The sequence below is a fragment of the Lycium barbarum genome, chromosome 2 (assembly GCF_019175385.1).
Source record: "Lycium barbarum isolate Lr01 chromosome 2, ASM1917538v2, whole genome shotgun sequence".
Lineage (NCBI taxonomy): Eukaryota > Viridiplantae > Streptophyta > Magnoliopsida > Solanales > Solanaceae > Lycium > Lycium barbarum.
The window spans coordinates 117,985,740-118,005,764 of NC_083338.1; the positions used below are offsets into that span (position 1 = coordinate 117,985,740).

The 20,025-nt window shown below is 37.3% G+C and overlaps 1 pseudogene; it reads left to right on the top strand.

Annotated features, from left to right (window-relative positions):
* The window catches only part of LOC132628800 (GDSL esterase/lipase 1-like), an 80,971-nt pseudogene that overhangs the window by 12,986 nt on the left and 47,960 nt on the right, over positions 1 to 20,025 (top strand).

The following is a 20,025-nucleotide window of genomic DNA, read 5'->3' on the forward strand; positions in this document are numbered from 1 at the left end:
AGAATCGTTCTATAATCCGTGAAAACTCATATCTCGTATTCTATGGGTTCTTGCATGCATGCTTTTAAATAAAAATGCTTATTTCACGAATATCCTACATGTCTACAAGTTTTCATACAATTGTATTATATAATTATCTCCATGCCATGATTCAAGATGCATACATGCTAAGTACAAGTTATTCCATGAAACCATGTTTACAAGTTATTTCGTGAAGTCATGATTACAAGTTATTTACAAGTTATTTCACGAAAATCTTGGGCTTCTTAGCCAACTATATCATGTCCATGTTTTTGAGAGTTGCACAAGTTATCGAGAAGGCTCAGATAGCCTGAAACTACGTAGCCACCGTAGGATAAGGATCGCTCCGCCCAGTTAAGATAATTCTTTAATTTTCCACTGAATGGATCCATCTGGCACGTTACCACCTTATACCTTGGCAAGGTATAGGGGCTCTGCTGGTCTGGCGAGGTACGAGAATCCACCTACCCACGTGGTGATATTAGGTTATCAGTTTATGAAATACTCTCCCTACTTACCATGTTTTACTCATGTTATATTATATATATATATATATATATATATGTATCCATGCTCATGCTCATGTTCATGTCCAGGTTTTTAATTTAAGCTCTTATCATGTTGTTTAAGCTCTTATCATGTTATTCTGTGTCCCGTGTTATTTATTTCAGTTGCTTTACATACCAGTACATTCAATGTGCTGACGTCCCCTTTTATTGCCCGGGGGCCTGCATTTCACGATGCAGGTACGGATTTACAGGATGACGCCTCTGCTCATTAGGATCTTCTCGTATCAACTTTATTTGGTGAGCCCCACCTCATTCGGGGTTTATACATTGTCTCCTTTTATTAGTTATGCATTTAAAGATATGCTGGGGGGCCTTGTCCCAGCGAGTATGTTTTCGTGATCAGATTTTGTTAGAGGTTTCATAGACTAGAAAGTCAGTTATGTCACGTTAGACTTTCAGAGTCTGTTAGCCTGTTTGGCCCTTTTTATGATATTATTCGTATTCAAGATTTAAACAAGTATTCCCATATTATATTGTGACTCACTATGTTTTACAAAAGCTCATCATGCATCCATGCCATAGTTCCGCTCATGTATGCCTCATGTTGATTCAGCAAGCCATGTGGTTCACTCGGTCACATGTAGTCAGGCACCGAGTGACGTGTTACGCCCAGGCCATGGTTTGGGGCATGACAAAATACTTAGACTTGGTTTTATTTAGTTTATGTCTCGGCAATTATGTTTGGGGTTGTTGTTAGGTTTACTGTCTAAATATTTTAGACACTCAAAGTGATGATGTTTCATTCTAAAAGATTCTGGAATACATAGGTTCCCTACTTACACGCATGTAATCCCACATAATGCATTAGCTGTGATTTAATTCTTATATGTGATATTATGAAAAGTGTTCTTTACATTAAGTAATAGTTAGTGTATGTGTCTAAAGTTGCATATAGTTTGTTAGTCACCAAAGTGGCCAAACTAGAATGTCTAATATTTATGCATACATTATGTTCATGTTAACATTATGTATGTACTAATTTACATATAGTTTGTTAGTTACCAAATTGACCAAGCTAAAATGTTGAAAATATTCACATGCATAGATAGTTATGATGTTTATTTTATATGTGCATTTATGTTAATATAATTTGTTAGTCACCAAAGTGGCCGAACTAGTATGTTTAAAAAAAATATGCATACATGAGATTATCGTTTATCTAGTAAACTAATGAAATGCCTATTATTGAAAGTAAATGGATAATTGACTTTCATTATTGCTTGAACTTAAGGATTTACCCAAAGGTGAATCAATTATTCTATGAGTAGTGAACATAATGAGGTAAATTAGTATTCTTTAATGAAATATGTATTGTATATCCAAAGATGTCGCATATGTTTGATTGAAAATATTTAATTGCCTATTAAAGTTGAAAATGACATTTATTTTATGATAGTATGTTGTAGTATCACCCAAAGGAGAATTACGATATACTTTTATTGTTTTGTTGAATCCACATTATTTTCTAATTTGTGAGCATTTATATCTATTTTCCCAGCTATTCCTCTTCATTCGCTTGCTTCATCTGTTACTGTGTTCAACGGATTGAACTTCTATGAGTGGCATGAACAAGTCTAGTTCCACTGAGGTGTAATGGATCTTGAATTGGCTCTGCTAAAAGAAAAACCTGGTACTTTCCATAAAGCATGGGAACGCTCTAACAGATTGAGCCTTATGTTTATGGGAATGACTATTGCCAACAGCATTAAAAGTACTATTGCACAGATATAAAGTGCCAGGGAAAACCTGAAGTTTGTGGAAGAACGTTTTCGTTCTGCTGATAAATCTCTCGCTGGTACACTAATGGCTGAACTCACGACCATGAAGTTTGATGGGTCGCGTAGTATGCAAAATCACATCATCGAGATGACTAATATTGCAGCAATACTCCAGACCTTGGGGATAAAAGTGGATGACTTCTTCTTGGTTTAATTTATTCTGAAATCATTTCCTCCTGAGTATGGACCATTCCAAATTAACTATAACACTATTAAGGATAAGTGGGGTGTTAGTGAATTGTCCAGTATGCTTACTCAGGAGGAATCAAGACTTAAGAAACAAGGAAGTCATTCTATTAGCCTCATGGGTCAAGGAGCTGGTAAAGGAATTAAAGAAAAGGCCAACAAGTTCAAGAAGAAGAAAGGAACTGCTAAAATTCAACAGGATGCTCATAAGGAACTTAAGGTAGATGTGTGTCATTTCTGTAGAAAGGAGGGGCACTATCAGAAAGATTGCCAAAAACATAAAGCTTGGTTCGAAAAGAAAGGTACTTTTAGTGCTTTTGTATGTTTCGAATCAAATTTAGTAGAAGTTCCTAATAATACTTGGTGGCTTGATTCTGGTGCAACTACTCATGCATTCACTATGTTGCGGGGATTTCTTACGATTCAAACTACAAATCCAAATAAGGAATTCTTGTTCATGGGAAATCGTATGAAGGCTCCAATTGAAGGCATAGAGAATTATCGTTTGATCTTGGAGATTGAACATCACCTTGATCTATTACAAGGTCTTTATATTCCTTAAGTTTCTAGGAATTTGATTTCTCTTTCAAGACTTGATGTTTCTGGATTTGATTTGAAGTTTGGACATGGATGTTTCAATTTATATAAGAATGTTGTTTTTATTGTTCTGCTGTTCTTATTGATGGATTAGATAAATTGAAACTCGATAATGTTTTTCCTAAATCCCTTTTTTCTATTCATCAAAATGTTAGAATTAAACGCAGTTCACTGGATGAAAGTTCTGCTTACTTGTGGCACAGAAGTTTGGGTCATATATCCAAAGAAAGGTTAGAAAGATTAGTAAAGAATGAGATTCTCCCGAATCTAGATTTTACTGATTTTGATATATGTTTGGATTGCATTAAGGGAAAGCAAACCAGGCATAGTAAGAAAGGTACATCAAAAAGCACCCAGCTTCTTGAAATTATACACATGATATTTGCGGGCGGACCCTTTGATGTTCCATCTTTTGGTGAAGAAAAATATTTTATCACTTTTGTCTATGATTTTTCATGTTATGGATATATCTATTTTCTGAAAGAAAAATCTCAAGCAACGGACGCCCTCAAAGAGTACGTCAATGAGGTTGAAAGACAATTAGATAGAAAGGTGAAAATCATTAGGTCAGATAGAGGTGGTGAATATTATGAAAAATATAATGAATCGGTACAATGTCCAGGTCCATTTGTAAAGTTCCTCGAGGAACATGGCATATGTGAACAATATACTATGCTAGGAACACCTCAACAAAATAGGGTTACAGAAAGGCGTAATCGCACACTTATGGATATGGTTAGAAGTATGGTAAGTAATTCCTCATTACCCAAATCTCTGTGGACGTATGCTCTTAATACCGCTGTGTATTTATTAAACAAGATTCCTAGTAAGGCAGTTCCAAAGACTCCTTTTGAATTGTGGACTAGAAGGAAACCTAGTTTAAGGCACATGCATGTTTGGGGTTGCCCAGCGGAGGCTAGAACCTATAATCCACATCAAAATAAATTAGATTCTCGAATAGTAAGTGGTTACGTTATTGGTTACCCAGAGAAATCTAAAGGGTATAGGTTTTACTGTCCAAACCATAGCTCAAGACTTGTTGAAATAGGTAATGCAAGATTCATTGAAAATGGTGATGTTAGTGGGAGAGTTGAATGACAAAGTGTGGAAATAAAAGAGGTGAGGGTTAATATTTCATTACCCATGAATGTATCTACTTCCACACCAATAAAAAATATTGTTCCTGTTGTCTAAGAACACTTTGACAATACTGAGCAACATTTGAATGAAACACTCCAGGAAGGTACTAACTCAAAAATATCTGACGCAAATGAACCACAAACAGTACCATTAAGAAAAATCTCAAAGAGAAAGAAAATTGGCTATTCCAGATGATTATGTGGTTTATTTACAAGATTCAAATTTCGACATTGGACTTAATAAAGATCCGATTTCATTTTCACAAGCCATAGAAAGTATTGAATCTAACAAATGGATTGATTCCATGAAAGAAGAGTTAAAATCAATGGAATATAACAAAGTCTGGGATCTTGTTAAATTGCCAAAAATTTCTAAAAGAAGCAGGTGAAGCTGGGTCTTCAAGACCAACCGTAATTCAAATGGCAATATTGAACGATATAAAGCCAGACTTGTTGCCAAGGGTTATATTCAGAAAGGAGGCATTGATTATAAAGAGACCTTTTCACCTGTCTCAAAGAAAGACTCATTAAGAATTATTATAGCTTTGGTGGCTCATTATGATGTAGAGTTACTCCAAATGGATTAGAAAAATGCCTTTCTTAATGGAGACCTCGAGGAGGAATTTTATACTGACCAACTAGAGGGTTTCGAAATTAAAGGAAATGATCAAATGGTGTGTAAATTAAAGAAGTCAATAGATGGACTCAAACAAGCCTAACGACAATGGTATAGAAAGTTTAATGATACCATAACATCTTTTGGATTTAAGAAAAACACCTTTGATCGGTGTATATACACAAACATCAATGGGAGCAAGTTTATATTCTTAGTCATGCATGTTGACGACATATTACTTGCTGCTAATGATTTGGGCATATTACGTGAGATAAAATATTTTCTCTCTAAGAATTTTGAAATGAAAGATATGGGTAAGGAATCCTATGTGATACGGATAGTGAAGCAGGATGTGCGTTCACAAAACACAATATATGAGGGACCTGGTTGAGTGACAGTTCCTTTATGCAACGTAGTAAGTACAGAAGGCACGATATTATCGTGGAAAACTCCTTGCTCAAGGGATTAAAAACTACGACCTACCCCAGTAGGATTTCAACTCCACTACATCGAGAAACTTCAGGTTACAACTTTATCGTAAGCTAGGAACTAACTCCCATAATCTCTCACCCTTACAATAACGCTTATGTAACCTAGAAGCTAACTCTCATAGTCCCTCAACCCTTGCATAAAGCAACTCCACTTAGCTAACTCTAGATAAAGACACTAATATACTTAGACTAATCCTAGCCTAATGTACCACTCAACAGCTTGAGGAAATACACTTAGACTAATCCTAGCCTAATGTACCACTCAAAAGCTTGAGGAAACACACTTCCAATAAGCACCCTTTGAGAATTTTGATCTACTTACAAACAACTTCCTTTAAAAAGAAGAGTAGGTTTACAATTTCAGCACAAACGAATAAAGACTCACAATAATATAAAGAACTTAGACTAAATCTTATGTCTAGATCATAATTTAGATTACGTTTTCAAGTCTGCTCAATATGTTGCCATCATGTTGCATATATAGTGGGAGTATGTGGGATCTATAGAGACCACTAATTCACTTTGACCTAAAGCATGGGCTAACTCACAGCTGTACTTGTGTGCAGCAAGTGGCTCGGCTTTATAACTATTCTCTACTGACGGTGTAAGGTGCACAGAGAGCAGGTTACAGACCAGGTCTCTATCTGGTTCTAAAATAGTTTGACAATCATCAAAATAAGTGGCACTTGAACTTATCAATTTCCCCCTTTTTGATGATGACAATCTCATAGACTATGTTCCCCCTCAGAACTAGCTTCCCACTTGTTCCCCCTGCGAAGCATACCATCATTGTCAAGGCATCTGCGACATGTTAGCAACATAATACCATTTTTAACTGGAAGACAAAAATTGCTACAATATCATCACATATCAATCTTCTAGTTCTTCCCCCTTGCTCAGCACATCCTTCCCACATTTATGAATTTACAGCATCACAATCATTTATTAGACATGCCTTCCCCCTTAATCACCGCATGTTCAGTTCAATTCACTTTCACCTCATGTTCAGTTCAGTTCACTTTTTCACTACATAATTATATCTTCCCCCTTTTTCCATCATAAAAAAAAAGATTAAAGCACAGCCAACAAGAAGTTCAGATTAACTCAGAGCCGCAGGGGCAACATAATCCTAAGTAAGATAGTGGAAAGCAAGCTAATAATAATGCACAGGAGCACATCTATATGCCAATAGATAGATTAGCACAAGCGCAGATAGTAATCAATTCAGTATACACAAATAATAGTTAGAGCCCGTTTGGATTGGTTTATAAGTTGCTTATAAGCTGTTTTCAGCTTTTTTGATTGTTTGGCTGGCCAGCTTAAAGTCATTTTGTGCTTAAAATAAGCTCAAAAAAATAATTGGGCCCATTTGACTTAGCTTATCTACAGAAGCTTATAAGCTGAAAATAGCTTATAAGCAAAAAACAAATAAGTTAGACTACCCCAACTTAATTTTTTTTAGCTTATAAGCTGTTTGCAGCTTATAGGCATAAGCTCATCCAAATAGGCTCTTAAACTACAAATCTGCCAAAATTCAGAAAAAAAGTGACTTCAATTTTACGCAAAAAGGATGGGGGCTAGGAAGGATTTTATGGACAGTGAAGAGACTTGAGGCGGCTGAACAAGTATAGATCAATTTCTATGGACTTATAGATCCTTCATCATCTCATCTCTGAGTGCGTCCACTTGAGTTCTTAACTGATCCTTCTCTATCCGTAGCTTTTCAATTTCTTCTTCTGCTTCTCGATCGAAACCTAGTTCTTTTGGTCTTTCAGCTAGTTGGGATTGTAGAAGGGCATTTTCCTCCTTGAGTTGTTTGATCTCTGCATTTTTCGCTTCTTGTGCTTCAATTAGAATTGAGAGAGTGGATGAACTTCCAGCACTTGGTCCCTGTGGCACAAACTCACACTCCTTTAAGGTGACCAGAGAGAACACATGGTCCTTAGTTCCCAAGGAGGCTCTACCAGTTCTTACATTAAAGTGTGTAAGGACTTTCGTTAAAAAAAATCCATACGGGAGACCAAGTCCTCCTTACACAATTCGCGCCACCTTACTCATTCTCTCGATCATGATGGTTGGCAAGTTGATTGGTTCAAAATATGTAAGAGCTTCCGTTAGAGCTAGGTCTTCCACCATGATGGTAGATCGTCCCTCCATCCTTGGCAAAAGTACCTTGCTGACAAACTCGAAAGCTAGTTGATGCTCAGACTTAAGCTCACTCTTACAGAGACTAGCTTCTGTAGCTAACCAGGCAGCTTTAACAATGACCTTCTTGAATTCTGGAGATCTCTTATCTGCTGCAGCTCTCAGTCCCGCCGTCTTTACTCCCAAGATTTTCCCAAGTGTCGACTCAGTGAGCACAAACTCTGTTAGATTCACTATTAGGGCTATAGCATTATCACTTATATAAAGAAAATTCTTATATAATTCAACCACTTTTGCTTCATATACACATGGTGGTGGTTTAGTGAAGAGATGGCTCCACTCTTGGAATTCTACCATTTCCATCAAATCCTTCATTTCTGGCTCCTCTCTCAACTTGACATAAAAAACTCTCCCAAAGAGAACCTTTTGATTTTGTAGGTTCTCTTTACTACTTGTCCTCTTGGAGGAACCTGGTCTCTCACTTGTGCTCATCTTTCTTTTCTTGAGAAATGATAGGTCACTGGGTTCCTCTTCTCCTCTCTCTTCTTGACTCTGAAGACCCATATTTTCACTCATATCACCGTCCAACTTATGGTCAAGCAAATGCTTATTTTCACCCACAATTTCTTTCATTGAATTTTTTTTTTGGTATCGAAGGAATCTATTTGCTTAGGCTTGAAAAGAATTGGTGATGTTTGGCAAGAACTTGGTAACAAGACAGAGAAGTGGAGCGATTTGGACTAAGTATTGTATGAGAGAGATGTACAAATGAAGTCCAGTGCTTCGAAGGTTTGGGGAAGTGAAGAGAGAGAAGGATGAGAGGGAAGTCCTTTAAAGAGGCTGAGGTGATGCTTTTGGAATAGGTTTAACAAAGGACAACGGATTGGTTTAAGTGAGTGGTGACGATTTGGCACATTGAAATTTCTTGGAAGAGGAAAGGACATATAATTTATTTGGAAATTTAACAGTTCAAATACATTTATGAGTACTGAAAGGATTACTAACCTGAGATACGGAGACTAGGTCTCTGAACGGTAACTTGAATATATCAGCAATCACTGTGAACTGTGCAGAATTGCTTGCGCTTAAGTTCTCCTGATCCTTCCATGTATGTATACTTGTGATAGTACAAAAGTGAGTTAGATATAGCCAAATGGTCCTCCCATGTATGCATACCTGTAATGGTACAAAAGTGAGTTAGATATAGCCAAATGATCCTCCCATGTATGTATACCTGTAATGGTACAAAAGTGAGAAAGATATAGCTAAAAAACACTTGTTAACGATGTACCTAACCTTCTTTGTATCCATTGAGAGATCCCTTCCTACAACATTTGTAAAAAAAAAAAAAAAAAAAAAACTCATCTCCATATGACACACATCCTGCTATAAGGGCTTTGAAAAGGAGACCTTTTGATCTCAGTCTTGCATCTTGAACCTGTCACAATTTATCAATTTATGTTGGCTGCTCCTTCTCTCTGCCACTCCTTTAGGCGATGTCAGTAGTTGGATTTGGGAACCCAAACCAGCTTGGGTCCTTTATAGTTTTAGAAAGGATGGATCAAGGTCCTTCTAGCCTACTCAGGCAGCAGTTCCTTTTCTTCCTTCGAGATCCTTTCTTTTGAGGACCTGTTCCTTTCTCTCTCGTTCCCTTCTTGACAAATTCCTTTCTATTTTAACAGATTCAGTCCTTGTTTCACAGGCTTCCTGGTAGTGATCAGCTTGTCCCCCGTGTGTGCATGCCCAGTTTTCCATATTAGAAGCATGATTGTTGTGAAGATTGTAGGGCGCCTTCTCCTCCACAAAGCCAAGTCCTCTTTTGCTGTTTCCATAACTCTCATTTCTGGAAGTAAATTCATCAGACAACCAGATCCATTTGAGAGTTTTTTCAAGATCAAACTTAGTCCTTTCTAAATCCTTCTTAAGCTGCTCATTATTTTTAGTTTTCGTAGTGAGGTTCAGCTTTACTTTCTTCAGCTCCTCTTCAAGCTCCAACAAAGTCTTGTTTGCTTCTTCTCTTCTTTTGAAGGAGATTTCCTCATCTTTTCTTACTTTCCAACAAGATATTTGTTGGTTTTTCTCATGAACTTGATTTTTCATATATTTTTATCTAACACACACAAGTCCTCCCTATCCAGTTTTATTTTATCAAAAGTAAGATTTAACTCCTGTGTCTCTGCGACCAGGGCATGATACCCATCAATCAGCACGCCTAACAGTGATATGAGTTTCCTTTGAGAGTAAACTCCTATGTTTTTCTTTATATCGAAGAAATTTACCTTTTTGTTCTCATTACCATCATCATCCGTGTCAGATTCAGCCGTGAATGCAAGGTCTGACTTATGCTCAGTTGCTTCATCATCAATTGCTATCATGGACAATTCCTCTTTGTCATTTTTATCCTCTGACTCACTTGAGGAGTCTCCCTAGGCTTCAAGTGCTTGCTTTACAATCTCATCAGCGACCTCTTTCTTTCTGAAACTCCTGTCGGGGACGTGGTTTCTCTTTGCAGTCCTGTCATAACTGTCCTGCTTGTTTTGAGGAAAGTCTTTCATGAAATGACCAGGTTTCCCACATATATGATAGTAGTAGTCATTTCCCTTGAAGTTTCTACTGGAGCTTCGTGTTATGGGAAGTCCCCCACTTCTCTTGATCATTTTGTGAAATCTTTATGTGAGATAGGCCATTTTAGACTCGTCATCACTTGAGTCTCCTCTTGCATCTTTGAGAACTAGGCTCTTCTACTTCTTCACTCATTCTTTTCTGCCCTTTTCATGACCATCTTCATTTCATGAGTCTTAAGGTTCCCAACGAGCTCATCGACTGTCAGTTTGCTAAGATCCTTGGCCTTAGAGATAGCGTTTACCTTGCTATCCCATGAGTCAGGTAATACACCAAGCAACTTTCTTACCAGCTTGGTGGTTGTGATGACTTCTCTAAGAGAGGGAAGCTCATTGATTATAGAGGTGAATCTGGTGTGCATCTCATGAATGGATTCACTCTCTTTCATTTTGAACATCTCATACTCAGGGGTGAGCATGTCGATATTGGACTTTTTTACCTAAGTTGTTCCTTCATGGGCTGATGAACAAGCTGAGACTCGATTGTACTCATCCGGTCCTATTCCACACCCGAGAATCTTCTTAGCTTTATAGTTTTTCTCTACCCTTTTTCTGTCAGCTTTATTGTATTCCTTTCTCGTATTGACAGTGGTCTTTTTACCATCTTCACTTGTGTGAACTGGGATATAGGGACCGTCACAGATGACATCCCATAGTTGTGAGTCTTTAGCCATGATGAAATTGTGCATCCTAGTCTTCCACTACCTATAGTACTTTCCATTAAATCTGGGACGTCTTGTGAATAACTTTCCTTCTTCTATATTTGATGGGGCTCCTATTTCATAGATTCTTTTTAGGTGTTAACCTTTTATAAAGTACCATCTTTGATACCAATTGATGCAGGTTGTGCGTCCACCAAACACAATATATGAGGGACCTGGTTGAGTACCAGCTCCCTTATACAATGCAGTAAGTACAGAAGGCAAGATCTTACCGTGGAAAACTCCTTGCTCAAGGGATTAAAAATCATGACCTACCCCAGTAGGATTTCAACTCTACTACACCGAACAACTTCAGTTTACAACTCTATCGTAATCTAGGAATTAACTCCCATAATCTTTCACCCATACAATAACGCTTAGGTAACCTAGGAACTAACTTCCATAGTCCCTCACCCTTGCTGTAACGACCCTTCCGGTCGTTATGGGAAATTAGGACTCCGTTGGGAATTCCGAGGCCGCAGTTTGATTCGTAGGGCATCTTTTTGTATAGGTGTATGTTTTTTTGTGTTTTTGAGGCCTTGGATGAAATATGGGGTGATTGGGGGAAAAATAGACAAAAGTCGAGCTCACTGCCCAAAATGGACCGCTGCAGCGATAGGTGTACCGCTGCGGCGATAACGCTATAGCTGCGGCTTGACCGCTGCCAGCGGCTATCCATGTCCTTGGCGGCCGCTGTGGCGGACGGTGGATCGCTATGGCGGTACCGCTATAGCGGTGGGTAGACCGCCATAGCGGTCAAGCGGTTTCCTTTGGGACCGCTGTAGCCGCATTTTGACCGCCTCAGCGGTCAATAGAAAATAATGGCCTGGGATTTTTATACTTAGTCTCATATTCTCTATTCACAAAACCCCCAACACACTTCCCAACAAGCACCTAGAGAGAATTTTCAAGTTAGGGCAAGATAACCTTGAGAGGTAAGTTCTATTGCTTTTCATTCTATAATTCCTTTTCCCTTCATTGTTGTAATCATCTTCATGGGTCTCTAACGGTGAAAGTGAAGTATAAACCATAGAATGTCAATAAACCTTCTAAACTTGATGGGTTGGGGGTTATTATCGCTTATTTATTATTTAAATGGATTGATTAGTGGCTATTTGTCATAAATTGAACATTTAGAATCATAAACTAAGTGATTTGAGACCTAGGGTTCTACAAAAATGGGGTCTTTGCCATAGAAAACTGTTTATAATGGGAATATTTGATAGAATGTTTTATAAATTGATGGTAAATGAATACTAGGGGCCTTGATAGGTTGTTTATCACCTAGAAAATCATCCACCCTTAGAATGGGGGAAGGGAAGGGTATTCTTGCTTTGGTGTTTGTGAATTGAGCAATGTGACTCATTGAGCCTTCTATTTTTAGACCGTGAACGTATTGAGGCTTTGAGGAAAGGAAAGTTTGTAGCAGAGTAACCTGCGTATTCTAGTTCTACTTCGAGGTAGTTTACGGTTTACTTAAGTTAGACTTTGGTTAGTTGATTGTATGTTTTATGATCTCCTTAGGAGAAAGCATGTCTAGTTTTCATGCATGGTATTGTATGGCTAAATTCCTACGCGAATGTGATTGAGTGATTGTGTAGGCTCCGTGCCATTATTCCTGTGTCATTGAATCTATAGTGGATGTGTTGTGATGAGGAGCTAATATAATCTTCTCAAGGGTATTGTGACACGAAATGATGAGTTGATTGTTGATATTAGAAAGGTAAGAAATGATGTTCTGTAAAAGGTATGGAAAGGCACTCATGTGACCTAGATTATGGGCTCGTGGTCCGAGAATCATTTCGAAAATGAGAGGTACTTTGATACGTCCCGCGATCGAGGTTTATTTCGGGGCGGAGGGTTGTGCTCGGGTCCAAGGAGTGGATCCGGAACGAGTGGTACATGGACACCATGGGTCCCCTGCAGGTCATGGCTACTGAGCTAAGATATCAGCTAGCATGTATGTACAGCGAGTGAGGTTATTATGATAAATTTATATTCTGTTGTGACTTACGTGATTGTGATGCTTGACATCTTGGTGATTTGATTGGGATTGTTGTTGGTTGACTTGCGGTGATTTGTTAATATTCATGACTGTTGACTGGCTTGTTTTATTCTATTGATTTTATGAAATATACATGATACTAATCTTAGTCGGCCTATGATATCTACCGGTACATAGTGTTTGTACTGATACTACCTTGCTACATTCTTTTGAGTGCAGATTGTGATACAAAGACCGCTACTCGTCCTCACATCTAGCGTGGAGGATACTTGTTGATAAATTTTGGGTGAGCTTCTTCTCATGCTAGGCCGCCCAAAGATCTTCTTGCTATGATGTCTTTTCGTATTCTGTACATTATGGATTACTTACTTGTTAGACTTCAGATTCTTAGACATGTTTTTAGCTTCGAGTCATGTACGATGACTTTCAAATTTTGGGGATTGTAATAGTTAGAACTTCCGCACTTAATTCAGTATTTATGGCATGACTTATTCTGTTCTTTGATGTTTGAATGAGTAATATTGTTTAGCTTGGTTAATATAAAAATCGGATTGAACGAATAGGTGTTTTGTGTGTTGGTTCGCCCACTAGGTTTTAGATGGGTGCTAGTCATGGCGGGTTGCGTCGTGACACTTGCAATAAAGCAACTCCACTTAGCTAACTCTAGCTAAGGACACTAATACACTTATAGTAATCCTAGCTTAATGTACCACTCAATAGCTTAAGGAAGCACACTTCCAACAAGCACCCTTTGAGACTTTTGATCTACCTACAAACAGCTTCCTTTACAGAGAAGAGTAGGTTTACAATTTAAGCACAAACAAACAAAGACTCACAACAATATGAAGAACTTAGTCTAAATCTTGTGTCTGGTTTAAGTTCTTCAACTTGTAGGTGATTTTGTTTTTGAGAGATCTTGAGAGCTTGTGTCGGCAGCTTTGCACGATTTAGATTAGGTTTTTAAGTCTGCTCAATATGTTGCCATCATGTTGTATATATAGTGGGAGCATGTGGATGGATAGAGATCACTCATTCACTTTGACCTAAAGAATGGGCCAACTCACAGCCATACTTGTGTGTAGCAAGTGGCCTGGCTTTACAGCTATTCTGTACTGACTGTGCAAGCTGCACAGAGAGCAGGTTACAGACCAGGTCTCTATCTGGTTCTGAAATAGTTTAACAATCATCAAAACAAAAGGCACTTGGACATATCGTATAGAAATATCCCATGATAGATTACAAGGACTATTGGGACTGTCTTAGAACGGTTATATCGAAAGAGTTCTTGAGAGATTTAACATGAACAATTGTGCAGCAGAAACTGTTCCAATTCAAAAGGGGTACAAATTTAGTCTCATGTAGTGTCCAAAGAATGATGTAGAATGAAAAGAAATGTAGTCAATTTCTTACTCTTCTATTGTTGGAAGTTTGATGTATGCTCAAACTTGAACAAAATCGGATATTAGTTTTGCGGTCGGAATGCTAGGAAGATATCAGAGTAACTCAGGAACTAATCACTGGAAGAAATTTTTGAGATAGCTAAAAGGAACGAAGGATTACATGCTCACGTATAGGAGATTCAACAGCTTGGAAATTATTGGATACTCAGATTCAGATCATGGTGGATGTGTTGACACTAGAAAGTCCACTTTTGGTTACTTGTTCCTATTAGCTGAAGGAGAAATATCATGGAAGAGTGCTAAGCAATCCGTCATTGCTACATCTATAATGGAAGCAGAATTCGTGGCATGTTTTGAAGCAACAATTTATTCATTATGGCTGCGGAACTTTATTTCAGGACTTCGGGTTGTCGATACCATTAGCAAGCTGCTGAAAATTTAATGTGATAATACTGCAGCAATGTTCTTCTCCAAGAACGATAAGTACTCCAAAGGTGTCAAACATATGGAATTAAAGTACTTTACTATCAAGGATGAAGTTCAGAAACAAAGGGTGTCACTAGAGCATATTAGAATTGATCTCATGATTGCAAATCTGTTAACAAAAGGTTTAAAACCAAAGACATTTAAAGAACATGTACATAGAATGGGTCTTGGTTGTATTTATGATTAACGTTTTATGATTTTTTGACACTCTAAGCTCAATTATGTGTTTAGGATATACATTAATGAATTTCCTATTTCTCATAATGGTGTATACATTATTGTTTAGAGATATTACAGGATAAGTCTCAATGAGACATTGTTGTGGACCATAATGTTAAATGATTTATAGCTTATAAACCTATTATGATAAGTTGCTAATGTTGTAGTATATGGAAGGGAGTATGTAGCACAAAATTATGTATAACCGACATAATTCGCATTAGTGGTTTTTCATGTTATGGTATGTATGATGGATATTATAGAAGAGATTTATTTTATGCGCAACTAATGTTTTATGTCATTTAGTATTAGTGTTATGTGGTCATTAGGCCAAGAGGGAGAATTTTAGACTTTTATTAATTCGACTATATGGCCCCATTAATGTAAAACCCATAACTAATATTTAATGGAGAATAAATCTCGTCTGTTAGATTGGTTACTTGATGGACGTACCGGATTAAGTCTCAACCTCTATAAATGGGTCCTCCCTCCACCCGTTAGGGTTAATGTTACGGTTCACTTTTACGCGGGTGCATAACAGCTACTAAGAGGTTGTTGGAGCTCTAATTGAATTTTAGTATTTTTAGAGTCGCCACCTAATTTATTAAGGAAACTAGAAAAATCGGGTTAAAAGGGTTTATTCAAATAAGAGAAAAATCCTTTTGGACCAGAGTTCGGTAAGGGTTCTGGTGATTCCCTAAGGAAGATTTTAAGCACCCTAGTAGTAAGGATCTGTAGAATACGGTTGACCTACGGGCTTAAATGTGTGATTATTGTATTTATTCGCTTAAGTGTTTAAATCTCAGCCAAAATGTCATTCATATTTTTATCATTAAACTCAAAATTTCAGCAAAAAGTCCCCTTATGAAAAGGGGGTTTTGGGTTTGATAATCCGTATAAGTGTTCAACTCACTTTGTTGTCGGACTAAGACACACTCAAAATTTCTCCCAAGTAGAGTCGCTACTATTTTAGTCCAAATAAATGAGTTTAGTACTTATAGGTTTTATACATATATCTATCTATCTATCTATATATATATATATATATATATATATATATATATATATATATATATATATATATATATATATATCTCCTATTTTTGATAAGTATATATAGGAATTGAAAGATTTTTGCTAAGTCCATTTTAATGCCATTGAAGCTCATATATGTCAAACATATTCCAATGCCAAAGCCATCTTATCTCAAGATCAGTCCAAGTATATGTCCTCTTGTTTTTATCCCTTTAAGTTGGGATTTTGGCCCCAAAGATACTTGTTCCTTCTCAGAAAATTATCCAAGTTTAGGCAAAATAAATCCATTTCTGATTCTGAAAATTCTAGATTTTTAACTCCTCGGCCTATTCCAAAAATTTTGGTTCAAGTCCTAAAGAAACGCCCTTCTTCACCAGAAAAACAGCCCTTAAGTTCATTTTTTGATTTAGTCCAATTCATATTGAAGCCCACCAGGAAATGGTTATAACGTTTTGAAGTGGGCTTAAGGCCCAAAACTTATCCTTTATCATTTCTAGATTTCTATGAGGGGCAGATAGGCCCAAAAATGCTACTTAGTTCCAATTTTTCAGAAAATTATTTAGACTTGACCATAAACCTATTTAAACTCAAAGAAAACTTATAGATCATTCATTACCGATTTTCATGCATAAATTAAGATTAGTCCAGGTTTAAAAATCAATCGGGCGACTTCCTAATAATACTAAAGTTTTCCTAAGTTCTAACATTCACAAGGGTTTCAATATTATATAAATATATTTTTTACAAATACATACACATATATGAATGAAATAAAAAGGAAAGTTTAGGCAGGTGGGCCTACCAAAGCCCACCAGTTGCCTATTTCCACCCATAGCTGGGCCTTCACCATTTTCACCCATGGTTGGACCTTCAAAGTATCAATATTTGTTTCCCTTTCCAATCAGACTTGATAGAAGAAAGTAAGTTAGGCCTCAGGCCTAACATATGTCAAATACATAGAAGACGGCCCAAGTGGCCCAGCGTGTATTCTAATGGGACATAAAGAAGATAAGGATTAGGAGGTGGTCAAGATTTGTATACTAAACTAAAATAAGCAAGCTGATCATAATTACACATGCATATACAATTATGTACTTAACCATCTAAATCAAATAGATCAATATAATGCGAGGCTTGGACCCAAAATAGGATCAAACCTTAAGAGAAAAAGGGAGAACAGAAAGTCCAAATACCAATCGGAGAACGAAAATAGTAAAGGCAAGCACACAAAGGCCCAATATACCAAAGCACGCAAAGGGCCCAACCAAACTGTATACTTTACATTCATGGGCCACTATAACAGAGGATATACCTTGTATATACTACGTGTACCACTTCACATATACTGATGGTATACAGGACCCTAGAGTATACTTAGTGTATTTTGGGGTATACCTTCTCTACACGCAGCTAGTACTCGAACTAACAACTATACAAGTTTCACAAAAAAGGACTTCTTATATCATGCTACATCTTAAAAATAAATAAACAAATGGCAATTCACAAGTCACAATATAGGTGATATACTCCAAATGTACTTCAATATACAAACCCCTATATACCAAAGGCATACAAGAACTGTATATTTCAGGTATACCTGAGTATACCTCCTGCGTATTCAAGTTTTAGATTCTTATCTAGACATAAGCAACCTGTATTTTTAAATTTATTTAACATGTTCATGATACTATTGTCAGAACATACAAACAGTATTCCACAAGAAGGGCACAACACTCAGTAAAATACCAAACAAATGTGCACAAAGGATCCTTATTTATTATGGTATGTACCAGATGTTTAGAAACATATAAAAGGGAAAGAGAAAGGGTACAATATGACATCCTAGGACTAATACCAACATTCTAGAAGAGATCCATATAGCAAGATCATGTAGCATTTTAAAATGACCATCATGCATTAGAGAACAAAACAGGTTAACATTTGAAAAGAGTATGCACATTTGACATGCCATTTTCATCAAGTAAGACATATAAACATATTGCTAATGATGGTAGTTCCTCAGTATCAATTTCAAGTTATGCAAAACCCTCAAAGGATCATGTTAAGATATACAGTAATGATGTAGACATGAATATGCACTTTAACACTGACGAAGATGAGACAAAGATCATGTGCAATGACAAGTTCAAATCCTTGGAAATATATAAGCAAGTAATGCAAACAGGCATGCCGTATAACCAAACTTACTATGAACCTCAAAGAGACATCAACTATGCAATATGGGCATACAAATCTAAGTTAAACAATGTCACAACCCAATTTCACTAAGGCGTGCGGGCACCTACCTTTCCCTCCTCAGTAGGCGAACCCTTAACTTCACATTCACAGTTAATAGAAAATAGCGGAAGAAGTAAAATAGCTAAAGCCTCACAAATATAATATAAGAAAGTGGAAATAATATAAATACACCCCAGTATCTGGTCTGGTCATACAAAAGCATCTAACTAAATACTACAAGTCTGAATGATACATATACATCAATAGTATCAAAAATATGACTTAGAACGGAAATAAAGACATAGTAGATAGAGGAGTCTTCGGGCAGCGAACGTCCACATGCTCACCCTGTAAGACTCGAATCAGCAAATTCTCGAAATAGTCAACCGCGAGGAGTAGAAGTCGATCTCTCCTGATACTTTGCTTTCATTAAAGAATGCAGGTCAGTACAAACAACAAGTACTGGTAGGTATCATAGGCCAACTAAGTTTTTCTAGCACATATCAAGTGAATAAAGTAAGATAAATAGGTAAATCAACAAGGTATAAGTCAAACACGAGCTAGAATCCAAGTACACGTCATCACCTATGTTTAGCATCTAAACCCAAATGTGTCAAGTCTCAAAATACTCAGGCCCAATCCATATATCACAAGTACATCACAAAAATATCACAATAGAAGCCATAGTACAATGCAATGCAATAATGTATGAAATGTGAATGCAATACATATGTTGTATACACATGTACTCTGATGATGGAACATCACATCTCGGTAGCACAACCCAGGGGGACCCGCGAAGTCCATGTACCGAAACCTCATGATTTCGGCAAAGACCTCGACAATCGCTACCGTGCATACGCACCGATACACATGTACTCCGATGATGGAACATCGCATCTCGGCAGCATAACCAATGGGGGACCCGCGAAGTCCATGTACTTCACGGTTCCGGCAACAACCTCGGCAACCGCTACCTTATGATTCCTGTAACAACCTTGGCAATCGCTACGCACATCCTCGATTTCGGGACAACCATCGGACATCAGTCCTCACGTCACTCTCATCCAATTGAGCCCAGCTCATAACAGTATTTCCTTAAGTATCATCGATGTGTCAACAGTATATCATGAAGGATGAGAATGAGTGCAATGTATGAGTTCAATGTCAATAATCAAATCAATATCACAAGTACCACGCATGGACACACCAACAATATCATGGAAAGGCTACACAATAAGCCATAAAGAACACTATCCTCGTATCAAACGTCAACAAGTAAGATACTACAATATCATGGTCAAGATAGATCAATAGTCTCAACCTCTACTATCTCCACGTGGAATCAAGCCAACAACAATAGAACAAGACAAGTCACAACACAACGGGGTGGCTAACCCTAATCACATAATAGGGCCCATCCTAAGATAACATCCAACCCAACTTCATACCCGAAGGTTTACATGCATTCTCCGACAATATCGTCTAAATATATGCTTCGCCAAATAAAGTCTCACCATAGGGTAAACCGTAACCTACCTGGAAGGCCGAACAACAAAGTCTCCAATAATCAAACCTTGGTCTTGACTTTCCTTTGAGCCTCGATATAATGAAAGTCTAAACATATCTGAACCACACAATTAGAATCAAGAAGAACATCAACCAAACCCTACTTCTATTCATGACCTAAATTCCCAACTTATGGAATAGGGTTTATGAACTAGAAAGGTGAAATTAGAAATCTAAAGATCTCAACAAGAAATTAAAGTTCTAGGTGA